The sequence below is a fragment of the Muntiacus reevesi genome, chromosome 2 (genome assembly GCF_963930625.1).
Source record: "Muntiacus reevesi chromosome 2, mMunRee1.1, whole genome shotgun sequence".
Lineage (NCBI taxonomy): Eukaryota > Metazoa > Chordata > Mammalia > Artiodactyla > Cervidae > Muntiacus > Muntiacus reevesi.
Genome location: NC_089250.1, coordinates 246,837,784 through 246,852,588, shown reverse-complemented (window position 1 = coordinate 246,852,588; position 14,805 = coordinate 246,837,784). Strand labels below are relative to the sequence as shown.

General features: G+C 40.7%; 1 protein-coding gene across 1 annotated transcript in view; it reads left to right on the top strand.

Moving 5' to 3' along the window:
- The window catches only part of CMTM4 (CKLF like MARVEL transmembrane domain containing 4), a 68,388-nt gene that overhangs the window by 19,297 nt on the left and 34,286 nt on the right, over positions 1 to 14,805 (top strand). The window lies entirely within an intron of this gene.

The following is a 14,805-nucleotide window of genomic DNA, read 5'->3' as shown; positions in this document are numbered from 1 at the left end:
TCCCAAAATGTGTGATGGTGTGGAGGTGGTGATGAGCGTGTTACTGGTGGTGTGGGTGCTCAGAGTTAGTGTTGGTGAGGTGGCTGGGAAGATGCTGCACATGTCTCACCTTCACTAGTTGCTTTGGGAAAATTTCAGCTCTTAGTTTGGAGTTTTTTGGGCCTGGGACTGCCAAGCTTATTAGATGAGGGAAGCCCACAGAGAATGATGAATTACTAGATTGAGGGTAACCTGGGGGAAGTCATCAGGGGCAATAGTTTATGAGGCCTTCCTCTGTGTTTAGCTCCATGGAGTTCTGCAGGAGACCTGCTGTCCTTATTTTTATTTTTTAATCATTTATTTGTTTGTTTTTGGCTGTGCTGAGTTTTTGTTGCTGCTTGGGCATTTTGCTAGCAGTGAGTGGGGCCTGCTCTCTAGTCATGGTGCATGAGCTCGTCATCGCGGTGGCTTCTCTTGTTGCAGAGCCCCGGCTCTGGGGCGTGTGGGCTTTAGCAGCTTCACTCCCAGGCTGTACAGCACAGCGTCCGTGGTTGTGGCACACAGGCTCAGCTGCATGCATGGGCTCTGAAGCATGTGGGATCTTCCACGGGAAGATCAGGAATCGAACCTGTGTCTCCTGAATTGACAGGCAGTTTCTTTATCACTGAGCCACCAGGAAAACCCCTTTGTTTTGTCTTTTTTTTAATGGACAGTGACATCTATTGTTGAGTCCCAGATCAGATCCATATAAATGAAAACAAAGTAAAACAATATTTTAAAATTCTACCCATTAGTAAGCTTCTTAATACTTAACAAAGAGATCATCAAGACCTGCCAAATACAGGATTTAGCAGGATTGGTTCAGTATTACTGTTATTGTTCTAGAGGAACAAAGAAAGTCCCCGAGATCCTACTCTGAGTCTGTATTGTCCATGGCTACTTTGTACAGTTGGGCAGGTTGTGTACTGCACAGTGGGTCTGGCCAAGAGGGTGAAGGAAGCTGAGATCCAGCCTGCGTGCTCTGTTGCCAAGGCACATGCCCTGGGCAGCGTCCCAGTTCATCAGCCTAGAGCAGGTGCTGTTTTTAATTTGCTGTCCTCTTGCCAAGCCAAGTCGCCACCCAGACTGGCATGTCTCTGACTGGCACAGAGGTGCTGTGTGAAGCAGCTTATGTCTTGATTATTTAACTGGGAAACTTATCTTAGAGGCATGGCTTAGCTGTGATATTAAGTTAGATACGAGAGTGCATTTTTATTTAAAAAAATTTTTAATTTATTTTTATTTTTGGCTACGCTGGTCTGTGTTGCTCTGCAGGGGCTCCTCTCGTTGCTGTACATGGGCTTCTCACTGCGGTGGTTTCTCTTGAGCACAGGCTTTAAGGTGCATGGGTTTCAGTAGTTGTGGTACATGGGCTTAGGTGCCCCACGGCATGTGGAGTCCCCCCGGACCAGGGATGATCTTGTCCTCTGTACTGGCAGGTGGATTCTTAACTGGACCTCCAGGGAAGTCGGGCAAGTGCATTTTTAAATAAGACCGGATAAAACAAAAGCGTGAACTTGAAGTTTAGTTTTCCAGATTCAGTAAATAAATTTATTTAGATTAGTAAGCGTATGCAGGGCCTTCTAGCCTTTTGTGTGGTCTTCTGTGAGGTATGTAGTTGATGATGTATTCAGTGCTGAATACATAGGTGAATACAGATAAAAAGGTAACCTTCTGACTCATTTCAACAAGAGCTCCCATGTTGTTGAAATTAAACTTGCAATCCCGCTCTGAACCTAAATTATTGTTGGAACATCTGTCCAACAACTGATGGTGTGTGCTGGGTCATCAAGGCTGTACTAATCCCGACATGCCTTCTACCCCAGGAGCTCTGGGTGTGAGCAGTGAGGGGCCTCCAGGACTGACCGGGTGGGCTGCTCTCACAGCCAAGCCCATCCATGCAGTGTGGGTCCTCTCTGAGTTGCTCGGAACAGAGGGACACACAGGTTCCTTTGGGTGGACTGCAAGACCAGATAAACCTTGGAGGGAACCCTGGCAGGGCCAAGCAGTGGGCCCTCATGAATCTCGGGGGTTTTACTCGGGTCAGTGCATGATTCAGCAGGACTGTTTCTCTTTCTAGCTGCCGGGTTGAGGGCAGCCCGTGGCTCCTGGGCCACACAGAGCCCATGTCCTCTCTTATGTCCACAGGGCCCATGCCCTGGCCTGTGACCTCATCACATCTGAAACGGACTGGGCTCTGCCCAGCTCCGAGCTGGCCCCATTCTAGCCCGAGGCCAGCCAAGCGCCTCATCCTCCGACAGCTGGGCTTGCTTAGGGGTGGGCATCTGTCAGTTCGGCTGGTCTGGCAGCAGGGGCTTCTGAGCGCTGACTGCCTTGGTCTGAGAAGTTGGGGGCACGGACCGGCTGGTGGGGCTCCAGGGTCCTGCCCCGCTGTGGAGTGCCCCCTGTGGCAGGGGGTCTGTCTCAGGTCACCAAGGGCTGGACGCTGTCAACCTGGAAGAATCCTAGCAGTGAGTCTGGTCAGGGATCCGAGTGGGGGCTGGAAACTATGCGCAGGGAGACAGTTTTCTTAATAAAATGTGAACCCTCCGCTTGCTTGCTTCCAAGAAGTGAAAACTGGCTGAGGGAAAGGCTGCAAGGAGGAGCATGTTAAAAACATTGCTGCCTGACTTGTTAGCTGTGGGGAACACAATCTCCCGCCGTTAGGAATCACCTGTGGAACAAGCACATCTCACTGTTGAGTAGCGGCACCGAAGTGCAGGACAGCATTCAGGCTCTGCAGTGTGCGCCCTTGGGTGTTTTCTGTAAGTCGTGGCGTAACACAAAAAGCAATTCAGAGGAGTCATAAAAGAACGGTTAGGTAAAGATGCAGGTGTTATGGTTTCTGATGTACATATTATAAATAGATTGTGATAGATTATTTAAAATGCCCCTTCCGGGTCTCTCTGCCCTTTCCAATGCTCACTTGCTCACTGCAGTTGAATTCCAGAAAACGTCGGATTGGCCTGCTTACCACTGCCTCTGGTTGTGTGGAGCCTTCCCAAGCAGGCCAGAGGAGACAGCCTTGCCGGCCTGTGAGTTGGCTGTCCTAGGGTCAAGGGCCCATGCCTCTTGTGCCCTGGGGTCCTGAGCGTGACACCCCTGTGCAAGGAACAGCCTGAGGTCCCTTCTCTTAAGGGTGGGGAGGCAGGGTGGGAAGAGGGATGGACTAGTTAGCTCTCTGATCTTTAGTGGGCACAGTGGTCTCTTCCTTCTAGATTTCTAGGTCCTTCCTATTCTAGATTTCCTGGTCCCCCACCTTGGTCTACTCCCCTGCCTTTTTTCCATGTCAGGATCTATTCTGCCTCTTTGCTATCACTTTTGGGCCTTCCCCCATCTGAATACTTTTGCCACTTGCCTGATTTCTTCCCCTCTGTATTCAGAGGCGCTAGAGAAGTTACCACTTCTCATGACAAACTTTTCATATTTCTGTTCTCCCTTCTCCAGTCATGCATCTGGTTAAATGTCTTTTGGGGAAACTAGTATTGTGTGAGGCTTACAAGGCCCCATTATGTCAAGGAGTCCACAGCGTAAGTCATACATAGATGGAACCATAGTATAAATATCACATTTTCAACTTGAATGCCGTTTTCCAAAATGGGGAAAAAAAACCAACCCACATCTTTTCTGATTGTAAAAGTATTTGTGTCTGTGGTTATTAAAAAAAAAGAAAACAAAACCCACTATAGAACAGTGAAGAAAAGAGTAAAAATCAGGAGTATTCTCATTAGCTAGAGAGAACTTCCATTGTTGTTTAGTTGCTCAGTTGTGTCCAACTCTGCAACAGTATCGACTGTGGCCCGCCAGGCTCCTCTGTCCATGAGATTCTTCAGGGAGAAGTACTGGAGAGGGTTGTCATTTACTTCTCCATGGGATCTTTCTGACCCAGGGATCGAACCCATTTCTCCTGCATTGGAAGGCAGATTCTTTACCACTGAGCCGCCTGGGAAGCCCACTTCCATGATCGGGTACCTATTGTTACTCCTTTGTGTGCATATTTGTAAAAATGGGATGTCATTCAGTAACTTGCTTTCAGGTATGGCACAGAGTGGTGTTTTCTTTCTTTTTTTTTTTTTTTGAGTTACAACTATAGATTTATGTTATTGCTTTTAAGGACTTTTTATGGAGTTGTATATATTCAGAAAACCACACAAATCTTTTTTTTTTTTTTTTAAGATTAATTTATTTTTGACTGTGCTGGGTCTTCCTTGCTGTGCAGGCTCTTCTCTGGTTGCGCGAGCAGGGGCTCCTCTTTGCCACAGTGCTTGGGCTTCTCATGGCAGTGGCTTCTTGTGGAGCAGATACTCGGGCACGAGGGCTTCAGTAGTTGGGCACATGGGCTCCATAGTTGTAGTTCCCAGACTCTAGAGCACAGGCTCAATAATTGTGGCGCACAGGCTTAGTTGCTCCATGGCATGTGGGGTCTCCCCAGACCAGGAATCACACCTGTGTCTCCTGCACTGACAGGCGCATTCTTTACCACTGAACCGCAAGGGAAGCCTCAGAAGTGCACAGATCTTAAATACACAGCTAATGTCTGAACGTTATGCTTCGTTTTGCTTTAGACTCTAGCTGGTTGGGCCCATCCAGTCGACTCAGTCTTGCTTTGTTTTGGTTGCCGTTTTGGAAATGGATCTGTTTCTTTCTTTAGATTATTTTTGTTTCATGATTGAGTAGCAAAATTGAAGGCTTTCATTCTGTATCTTGAATTCTGGAAAAACAGCATTTAAACTAATTTGAAATTTGTCACATCATGGTTTTGAGAAATAAGCCAACAAGAAAAAAAATTTAATAAGGAAATTCACACTGTTTTCTTTCTGAGTGTGTAAGGAAACTGATGGAAGTTTGAGCTCTAGAGGTTTGGGAACATGCTAAGGATGTTGGTGGTCTCCATATGTTCATTTTTTGAAATTCAAATACAATAAAATTGACTTTTTTTTGACGTTCAGGTCTGTGAGTTATAACAAACATATACATACATTCATGTAACCACTACCACAATCAAGATACAGAACAGTTACATCAACCCACAAAGTTTCCTCATTCTTTTCCTTTGTGGTCACACCCTCCCGCTTGACAACCACTCATCTCTTCCCCATCATTATAGCTATGTCTTTTCCAGAGCGTCATACAGTATACAACCTTTTGATTTTGTGTTTCAGCGTGATGCATTTGAGATTCATTTATGTTGCGTTTTATCAGTAGTTCATTCTTTTTTATTGCTAAGTAGTTTCACACTGCAGTTTGCTTACAGTCATTTACTGTTGGAGGACATTTGAGTTCCAGTTTTTGGTGATTATGAATAGAGCTGCTGTAAATATACAGTTTTTATGTGAACACAGGTTTTATTTCACTGGAGTTAATATCTAGACGTGAAATTGCTGGATCATATGGTATGTGTATGTTTACACGTGTGGTAAAAGTGTTAGTCACTCAGTCGTGTCTGATTCTGTGACCCCATAGACTGTAGCCCACCAAGCTCCTCTTGTTCCTGGAATTCTTCAGGCAAGAAATACTGGGGTGAGTAGCCATTCCTTTCTCCAGGGGAATCTTCCTAACCCAAGGATTGAACCCAGGTCTCCTACATTGCAGACAGAATCTTTCCCATCTGAGCCACAAGGGAAGCCTTACATGTATAAGAAACTGCTGAATAGTTTTCCAGAGTGTCTGTAGCATTTTATCATCAGTATATGAGAGTTCCAGTTGCCCTGCATCCTGGCTGACTCTTGGTGTTACCATCTTTTTTCTTAAATCAATGTAATAGGTGGTATCTCACAGCAGTTTTAATTTGCATTTCCCTAAATAGCCAATGATTTAAGCATCTTGCAATTATTTGCTATCTGTATATTCTCTCTGGAGAAGAATTTGAGCCTTTTGACTGTTTTTCTTGTTAGTTTGCTTTAAAAAATTTTTTATTTTGGCTGCGCTGGGTCTTTGTTGTGGCACATGGGCTTGTCACTACAGTGCCTGGGTTTTCTCTAGTTACGGTGCTCGGGCTTAGTTGCCCCGTGGCATGTGGGATCTTAGTTCCCCAATCAGGGATTGAATCTGTGTCCCCTGCTTTGCAAGGCGGATTTTTAATCATTGGACTGCCAGGAAAATCCCGACAATTTTAAGAATTCTTTTTTTCTTTTCATTTATTTTTATTAGTTGGGGGCTAATTACTTTACAGTATTGTAGTGGTTTTTGCCATACATTGACATGAATCAGCCATGGATTTACATGTGTCCCCCGTCCTGAACCTCCCTCCCTTAAGAATTCTTTGTAGGTCTTCCCTGGTGGTCCAGTGGTTGGAAAAGCCACCTGCCAATGCAGGAGACGTGGATTTGATTCCTAGTCCAGGAAGATTCTACATGCTGCGGAACAACTAAGCTTGTGGACCGCAACTACTGAGGTTGTGCACTCGGCAATGAAGAGTAGCCCCTGCTTGCCACAAGTAGAGAAAGCCCACACACAGCAATGAAGACCTGGCAAATTAATTAATTAAATTAAATGTTAAAAAAAGAATTCTTTATATACTTTGGATACAAGAACTTTGTCAAATACATGACTTGAAAATACTTTAAACTCACTCTGTGTCTTTTCTTTGCATTCTCTTAACCCTGTCTTGCAGAATGAGTTTTTAGTTTTGATGAAAATCAGTTTATCAGATTTTTTTTTTCTCATGAATTCTCCTGTTTATGTCATTTCTAAGAACAAATCTCAGGTCACAAAAAGTTTTCCCAAAAAAAAAAAAGTTTTCCCATGTTTTCTTCTAAGAATTATAGTTTCATGTTTTACATTTATGTAGATCTAGATTTGGTAAGTTTTTATACAAGGTGAAAAATTTAGCTTGAGGTTCATACACTTGTTGATGCCTAGTTCCAACACTGTCAAAAAGGTCATCCTTTATTGTTGCCTTTCCACCTTTGTCAAAAATCGACTGGCCACACTGTGTATGTCTATTTCTGGACTCTGTTCCATTGATACATGTGTCCATCCCTTTATTACTATGTACTGTCTTGATTACTGTAGCTTTATAGTAATTCTTAAATCAGGTAGTGTGAATCCTTCAACTTAGTTCTTCTTCAAAATTATTTTGACCATTCCTTTGATTTTCCATATAAATTTTATAATTACCTTGTTTCTATCAACAAAAAAATCTCGTTAGGATTTTGGTATTGTGTTAAACCTACAGATCAGTTTGTGGAGAATTGATATTACCACAGTATTGAGCTTTCCAGTTCAGGAACACTGTATGTCTATCTACCTATTTAGGTTGTTTTAATTTCTTCTTTCAGTGTTTCATAGTTTTTGTTGTGTAGATCCCTGTTGTTAGATTTATATGAAAGTATTTTATTCTTTTCAGATCTATTGTAATTAATATATATTTTTAAAATTTCAGTTTTTGATGATTTACTGCTAGGATATAGAAATACAATAGATTTTTGTGTGTAAACCTGATATCTTGTAACCTTGCTAACTTACATATTAGTCCTTGGAGTTTTTTTTAATAGATTCCCATGGAATTGTCTGTGTAGATAATCATGCCATCAGTGAATAGGGGCAGTTCTTTCTTTCCAACCTGTATACCTTCTATCTGTTTTCGTTGCACTGGCTAGCACTTCCAGTAGGATGTCAAATAGAACAGACTGCATTGCCTTGCTCCCCATCTTAAGAGGAAAGCATTCATTTTCTTGACAAAGTATGATGTTAGCTGTAGATTTTTGGTAGATGCCTCTTAGGTTGAGGAAGTTCGCTTATCTTCCTAGTTTGCTGGCAACATTTATCATGAATGAATGTTGAATTTTGTCAAATGTGAGTTTTTTGAGGGTTTTTTTGTCTCCATCCATTGAAATAATCAAGTGTTCTATGCTGGATTACTTCTGTTGATTTGGAAAACTGAGCCAGTTTTTTAAGTTCCTGGAATAAATCACAATGATTGGGGTATACTACTCTTTTTACCTAATATTGTTGGATTTGATTTCCTCATATTTTGTTGAAGATTTTTGTGTCTATGTTCATGAGGAGTATAGTCATCTTTTACTTCTTGGGTGGGTTTTGGTAGTTCATGGCTTTCAAGAAATTGGTCCCAATCATTATTAATTCATGTGTATAGAATTGTTTGTAGTATTTCTGTATTATCCTTTTAATGTTTGTGGGAATTTGTTGGTAGTGTTTTCTTAATTTCTGATAATTGGTAAATCTTTTTGCTTTTTTTCCTGTGAACTGACATTTTTTGTTGCACTGACATTTGTCTATTTTGTTCCACTTTATTGATTTTAGCTCTTTATTATTTCCTTTCTCCTACTTATTTTGATTGCTTTCTAGTTTCTTGAGGTAGAAAGTTGGATTGTTGATTTGAGGTCTTTGCTCTTTTCTAATGTGAGCAAGCGTTCAGTGTGTTAAGTTTCCCTCAGCACTAGTTTAACTATATCACAAGCTTTTCATAAGTTGTATAATGTTTTTATTTTCATTCAGTTCAAAATATTTTCTAATTTCTCTTGAAACTTCTTGTTTAAAAAAAAAGAAACTTCATGTTTAATACATCAATTATTTATGAATATGTTGTTTGATTGCCAAATGATTGGCGATTTTTCCAATTTTCTTTCTATTATTCTAGTTTAGTTTCATTATGGGCAGATAACATACTTTATGTGATTTTGATTTTTAAAAATTTATTCAAGTATGTTTTCTAATAAAAGAAGCTGTCTATTTCTTTGATGTTCCATATGTATTTATGAAAAATGTGTTCTCTCCTCTAGATAGATGAAGTGTTTTATAAACATGAGATTCAGGTGGTAGATGTTCAATATGTTTATATTTTTGAAATTGTGATAAAATAGGCAAAATATGCAAAACATATTTTCTCTCTACATATTTTGTTTATTTTTATCCATTTGAAGTTGATTTGCAATATTGTATTAGTTTTGGGTGTACAACAAAGTGATTCACTTATATTAATACATATGTTCTTTTTCAGATTATTTTCCATTATAGTTTATTACAAGATATTGAATATCTTGTAATGAATATAGTTCCCTGTACTATACAGTAAATACTTGTTGTTTATCTATTTGATGCTCTCAACCATCATGTATGTTTTAAAAAACTCAAAAGGGGAAATATTGTCTATTTATTTACCCAGATTTTTACCTTTTTGGTTGTTCCTTTCTGATGTTCCAAGTTTCTTTCTGGTATCATTTTCATTCTATCTGAATATATGAAAATTTGTCATTTCATTTAGAGCCTCTCTGCTGGCTGTGAATTCTTTCAATTTTCTTTTGTCTGAGACTGTCTTTATTTCACCTTTATTATTTAAAAAAAAATTTTAATTAAAAAAAATTTTTTGGCCACAAGGCATGTGGGATCTTAGCTCTCCAACCAAGGGTCAAACCCATGCACCTGCATTGGAAGTGCAGAGCCTTAACCACTGGACCGTCAAGGAAGTCTCCTCACCGTTATTCCTGTAGGACAGTTTTGTTGGCTGTAGAATTCTGGATTGTCAGTTTGTTTCTTAGCACTTTAAAAATGTTATTCCACTTATTTCTGGCCTCTGTGGTTTCTGATGATAAATCTGCATCATTTGAATCATTGTTTTGCTATGTATTATAGCACACCATTTTTCTCTCGCTATTTTTAGGACTTTGTCTTTCTCAGTTCCAGGCAGTTTGATTTTGATGCATCTGGGCATAAATTTCTTTGAGGTTTTGCTTTTCTTTTTTTTTCTTTTTAGAGTTTGCTGAGCTTCTTGAATCTTTAAATTTATGTGTGTTTTTTTTTTTTGCCAAATATGGGAAGTTGTCTGCCATTATTTCTTCAAACACTTTTTTTCCATTCCACATTCTCTTCTACTTTTGGGACTTTAGTGACACCAATAGTAGACCTTTTGGTCTACTCAAGGCTCTGTTGAGTTCTGTTCATTTTTCTCTCTCTGTGTTGTTTAGATCTGGTGATTTATATTGATTTATCTTCCGGTTCACTGATTATTTTCTTTCATCACCTCCATTTTTTTTGCCCATACATTGAGTTTATTCTGGATATTGTGATTTTATAGTTTTGAAATTTTCACTTTGTTCTTTATATCTCAGTTTCTTTGCTGAGACTTTCTATCTTTCCATTCTTTTGAAGAGTGTCCATCCTCTTTTCTTGGATTATTCTTATTATAGCTACTTTATAATCTGATAATTCCAAGAATTCTGTCATCTGACCATTGCCATCTGTCAGTTGTTTTTTTTCTGTGAGGTGGGATTTTCCTAGTTTCTGTATAATTTTGGATTATATCATGAACATTTGATTATTGCGTTTTGAAATTCTGGCCTTATTTAAGTCCTGTGAAGAATCCTGAGTTCTGCTTTGTAAGGCAGTCACTCTGATTGGGTTTGGGTGGCAAGCTGGCCAGCCTTCTGTGGGTTGAGGACTCGGTGCCAGCTGTTTCGGAGCCTCTGCAGTGCTCTTTGGGGCTCTCCTTTGCGTGCACCGCCCAGTGGCCAGTCTGTCACCTGTGTGGTGACCTGTCCCGTAGGTTTTAGTCCCTACTGCGCTGTTTCAAGTAGGATACGCATGTACAGCTTGGAGTGAGCCCTGCGTGTATGAGCAGCAGCAGGCTTATGGATTTGTTTCCCTTTCTGCGGTCTCTGTCCATTTCTCTGTAACTCCCCTTTCAGGTCTGTCCAGAAAGCTGGCCCTTTAGTTACTGGTGTAATTGCCGTCACAACTGTTTGTCTGGGGCCAAACTGTTTGTCTGGGAGGACAGGGATAGGAAAAAGCAGTAGGGTTCACCCACTCTCTTAGAATTCTCATTCCTCTGATCATGCAGGAAGAGTCCCCTCCCTCAGAGGGTCGGGCATCTGCAGGCTCCTGCTTCTGCAGCTGCTTCTGCCACTTCAGGATTGCCTAGAATCTGGAATAGGAGAGAATGAAGGGGAAAAAATTAAAGCAAAACCAAAATATTTTATATTAAACGCATGTATATGGAATCTGGAAAGATGGTACTGATGAACCTATTTGCAGGGCAGCAGTAGAGACGCAGATGTAGAGAACAGACCTGTGAACACGGTGGGGGAAGAAGAGGCTGGGACGAATTGAGAGAATAGCGTGCGAACATGTACATTACCATATGTGAAATAGATGCCAAGTGGGGATTTGCTTGTGACACAGGGAGCTCAACCTAGTGTTCTGTGACACCTGAGAGGGTGAGGTGGGGAGGGAGATAACGAGGGGGATCAGGAAGGAGAGAACATATGTGTACTGTTTCTGACTCATGTTGATGTACAGCAGAAACCAACACAATATTGTAAAGCAATTATCCTTCAATGAAAAACAAAAGAAAACAAAACCAGGATTCCTCCCAGTGTTTATAGTATTAAGAATCCCCTTGCCCACGTCCCCAGCCAGAATAGCAGGGATTGTCCTGGAGCTCTCTGCGTCCACACCTGGTTCCCTTTCCTGAATTTGAGGCTACTTTGAGTCTAAGCTGGGGAATCTTGGAGGAAAAATAGGAAACTGACTGCTTGCTCAGTGGAACTTTTGTGTTCTGGTCTTCCTCCTCCCTTTTACCTGCTACTGTTTATTTTTCAGAGTCCCGAAATAGCTGCTCCATGCATTGTTTGCAGACATGATAGCAGCATTCAGGGAAGAGTGTACTTACTCCGTTAACTGGAACTGAAATTCTGAAGTTGTGACAATGGAAGCTTTCTGTTATGTTTTTATTCAGCAGAGAGATTATTGGCTTGCAAGCTGCTGGGACCTTGGTCTGCTTAGGCTAGAGAGAAGTTAGAATGCTGTCATATTTTGGTTTGTTTATATTGTTATTTGTTTTTGAAGTAAGGAAATGTTTAAAACGTCACTCTGAATATTCCTGACATGTGAATGGAATCATTAAAATGATCATTTTAATAAGGTTTGGACTTAATGTCTTTTCAAACTAATACACAGACTTTAGCCTGTGGATGTGAAAATGAAGGGTCCTAGATGAGAAAGATTTATGATCACTCAGCTCAACCCTGCCACCAAGATTTTGTCTTGTAACTTCATCCTTTACTGACAGACATTTAGCATCAATGTGACTGATGTCACCTCAGATCACCAGATCTGTTTTATCATGACTTGTTTTTATCAAATCTCTCTCAGTTGGCTCTTTGAACTTTCAGTGTATTCCAGGTAGCATCCACTTTATCACCTGTTGGAATGATTTTGAAACTTAATTTTAAGTATTAACAATCCCAAGTCTTATCCACAAATATGGTAAGTGATAAGCCAACTTTGTATGTTCTCTCCCAAATAATTTCTAGAAACTAAAATGGGCATGGGTCATTTCAAGGGCCCTTCACCTGAGCCCATATTGTGAGTTGATGTGAAACATTAACTATCACCCTTTGGATAGTATCCTGTTACCTGTAGATGTGCTTTACTGGTCATTTATTAGATGCCTATGCACTCCCAGTTGCGTGGTGAGTCACTTTAGTGAGTGCCTGTTGGGGGCTGCTTGTGGAATAAAGCAGGGAACCGGATACACTTGAGTCCTGAGGCAGGCGCCCCCTGGAGTAAACTGCCATGAACACAGGAGTAAGGCTCGTGAGGAGGCACTTCCTCACTTAGCTCAGCAGAGGAGGCTAAGACTCCTCATTCTCAGAGAGACTGAGGCTGCAGGGTCAAGTACTTGGAGGAGATGGAGAGGAAGCCTGAAAGGTGAAAGGTTAATTTGTGGAGGGGTCTGGGGAAGGCTTCCCAGAGGAGCTTGCATTTTTCTTTTTATCTGATTTTAACATTACTTTTTAAAGAAAGCATACAAATAGTACTCATTTATTTTAGGGGAAAAAAATCAGGAAACAGCAGTAAGTTAAAAGAAAAAAACAAGTTTCTTGGAATTTTGCTAATCAGAGATGAGCATTATTCATGTTGCACATGTGATAGTTTTGCCTGTGTATTTACTAACGTGTAAATATGGGTGTGTACACACACATGCATAAATACACGCACACTAACTATAACTGGCTTTATAACATGACTATTTTATACGTGCCTCTGTTTACCAACAGACTTAACAGCATTTTCTCTTTTCTGTTTTTCTTTATTTTTACTTTATATACAATAAACTCACTTTTCATAGTGTACAGTTCTGTGAGTTTGACAAACATGGTCATGTGTCCATCACCGCATAATTCAGAATGCTTTTATCACCCCTCAAAATTGTCTCATGCTGCATTTTTTTGTCAGTCCCTCTCTTCTTCGATCCATCCCTTGGCAACCAGTGATCATGTTTCCATCCGTGTAAGTTTTACCTTTTCCAGTGTGTAGTTTTTTGAGCCTGACTTTTTTCACTTAGCACCATGTATATGAGATATTCTTCCATGTTGCTATGTGTGTCTGTGGTTTGATGCTTTTTACTGCTGGGTAGTATTACGTTTTATAGACACACCACTGTTTGCGTATCCGTTTGCTCATTGGAGGACATTTTGGATTGTATCCAGTTTGTGGGTAGTTATAAATGAAGGTGCTATCCCTGCTGGCTCAGACAGTAAAGAATCTGCCTGCAATGAGGGAGATCTGGGTTTGAGCCCTGAGTTGGGAAGATCCCCTAGAGGGTGGCATGGCCGCCTACTCCAGTATTCTTGCCTGGAGAATTCTCATGGATAGAGGAGCCTGGCAGGCTACAGTCCATGGGGTCACAAAGAGTTGGGCCCAACTAAGCACATAAACATTTATATTGAGGTATAGTGTTATAATTTCCATTTCTCTAGGGCAAATACCTACGAGTGGGATTACTGGGCCGTATGACAAGTGTATGTTTAACTTTATGAAAAACTGCCAAGCTGTTTTCACAGTGGCTGTACCATTTTGCATTCTCACCAGTAGTGTATGAGAGTTCCAGTTGCTTTGCATCCTTGCCATCACTGGATAGTGTCTTAAAACTTTAGAAAATTATAGCCATGGTAGTGAGTGTGAAGTAGCATATCATTGTGATTTTAATTTGTATTTCCTTAATGGCTGATGATGTTAAGGATCTTTTCTTGTGGTTATTTGCTGTAATGTTATCTTCTTTCATGAAGTGTCTGTTCATATCTTCTTTCTACTTTTTAATTGGGTTTGTTTTCTTCCTTTCATTTTTATTTTATTTATTTTTTGGCCATGCTGTGTGACTTGTGGGATCTCAGTTCCCCAACCAGGGATAGAACCCCGGTCATGAAATGAAAGCACCAGGGAACTCCCATGGATTGTTTTCTTATTATACAGATTTGAGAGTCATCTGTATATTCTGGATATAGTCCTTCAATATTCTTTTTAAATTTACCTTTTTATTATGGAAACTTTCGAATGTTTACTAATTATGTTAATCAGGGTTCTCCAGAGAAACAGAACAGAAGGCTATGAAAGATTTATTATTGAGGAGTTGGTTCATGAGATTATGGAGGCTGAGAAAGTCCCTTGATCTTCTGCAAGCTCAAGACCCAAGAAAGCCAGTGGTATAATTTACTCTGAAGCTGAAGACCTGAGAACCAGAGAGCTGGAAATGAATTTAAGGACAGGAAAAGATGTGATGAGATGTGCCAGCTCAACAGGCTGGAAAAAGAGACAAATCCCCCCCTTGCCTTTTATTCTATATAGGCCCTCAAGAGAGGGCCACAAAGTTCAACCACTTGAGGGGAAGCAGTGTGCTTTAGTGAGTTTACAATTCAAATGCTAATCTCACCTGGAAACATCCTTACAGACATATCTAGAAACAGTGTCTAATCTGGGCATCCTGTGACTCACTCAAGTCGACACATAAAATTAACCTTTAGATAGTATACCTTTCGGGGCTTCCCT